The following is a 214-nucleotide window of genomic DNA, read 5'->3' on the forward strand; positions in this document are numbered from 1 at the left end:
CAACACAGTGTTGTCAGCTCCCCCTCAATGTTGTCAGCCCGCACACAAGGCCCCCCTAGTTTGTAGGATTACTGTCCTTTTTGCCATACGTTTCACCAACTTTTAGGGGCTCCCTTTCCGCCTCTGTTTTCATCCAACCTAAGTCCCCTCTAACCTCGGGGTTGACGTAAAGGAGACCGAACATTGAGGGGGTTTAAGGTGAGTGGGGGAAATG

Source organism: Penaeus monodon, chromosome 25 (assembly GCF_015228065.2).
Source record: "Penaeus monodon isolate SGIC_2016 chromosome 25, NSTDA_Pmon_1, whole genome shotgun sequence".
NCBI lineage: Eukaryota > Metazoa > Arthropoda > Malacostraca > Decapoda > Penaeidae > Penaeus > Penaeus monodon.